Below are 732 nucleotides of genomic sequence, written 5' to 3'. Positions count from 1 at the left end.
ACAGAAAGCGAGAAATCACACCCCAGGGGGGATGGCCACGCCGCAATCCCTTCTCCTCCATTCTCCTCTTGGGATGTTGGGCACACACGCACCCGCACCTGGCATGAGTTTCAAGCCTCTGGGTCTTGAACTTGCACCACGGTTGGCCATGTTGCAGTCCAGTAACAGAACCATTACACCATTTGCTGGTTCTAAACATAATTTTTAAATAACCTCATAAACCAAGAAAGAATATATTTTCCTCCGAGGATTTAGGTAATTCTGTGGTAGAGAGAGCACCCAACAAATATTCCATGGGCTCCCTTACATTTCCCATTCTTTCTGCAGTTAGGGTGGGGCCATGTGACTGGATCTAGCCTTTGATCTCTGAGCAGAAGTGAGCTGGGTTATTTCTGGGCTGAGGAAAGTTAAGAATTTGTGCATCTTGAGTCAGCAGGGGTCTTGGTGGTTAAACCACTGGACTCCCACATGGCCAAGTGCAATTCAAGTCCCGGACCTGGCAGCTTGCTTTCTCATTTCCTTTCTCTCTCTTTCAAGCACAATTTAAAAATAATAATATAAAAAAATTAGAATTACTTTATTTAACTTTATTTATTTATTTTTATTTGACCAGAGACAGAATGAGAGAAAGAGAGGGAAAGTGAGAAATTATGCCTCCAGGTCCAGGACTTGAACTGCGGTTGGCCAGGTGGGAGTCCAGTGCCCCTAACCACCACACCACCTGCTGGCCCC

This window comes from Tupaia chinensis, unplaced genomic scaffold, assembly GCF_000334495.1.
Source record: "Tupaia chinensis unplaced genomic scaffold, TupChi_1.0 Scaffold000604_1, whole genome shotgun sequence".
NCBI lineage: Eukaryota > Metazoa > Chordata > Mammalia > Scandentia > Tupaiidae > Tupaia > Tupaia belangeri.
Note: the sequence above shows the minus strand (reverse complement) of the source record.